Source organism: Petaurus breviceps, unplaced genomic scaffold, assembly GCF_028583685.1.
Source record: "Petaurus breviceps papuanus isolate PSGF00001 unplaced genomic scaffold, PetGlider_PUasm1.0 90330, whole genome shotgun sequence".
NCBI lineage: Eukaryota > Metazoa > Chordata > Mammalia > Diprotodontia > Petauridae > Petaurus > Petaurus breviceps.
Genome location: NW_027187219.1, coordinates 2092782 through 2093170, shown reverse-complemented (window position 1 = coordinate 2093170; position 389 = coordinate 2092782).

The window sequence follows — 389 nt, the reverse complement described above, 5'->3', positions numbered from 1 at the left end:
TTTCCTTATGTTTGTTCTCACCATGTTTCACAAGGTAACAGAGTCCTAGTAAGAAATCATTGTGGTTATGGAACAAGGCAATTAATTGACCAATGGGAAATTACTCTGCACCTAGATGTGAAGAGGCATGGCAACTTGTCTATTTACATTGCAAATACTGAAATTGATGGAGGTCAAGTAAATACAATTTCTCACAGCTTATCATGAATTGGTGATTTGGTTTTGTTCCTAGATAAGCAGATTGACAACAGAAAACACTACCTTCAGTACACTCTAAGGAGGAAAAGAATACATGTTCCAGACAGGCAAAAACAGTATCTTTCAGACAAAAGTTTACAAACTTAGATAGATAGATAGATAGATAGATAGATAGATAGATAGATAGATAG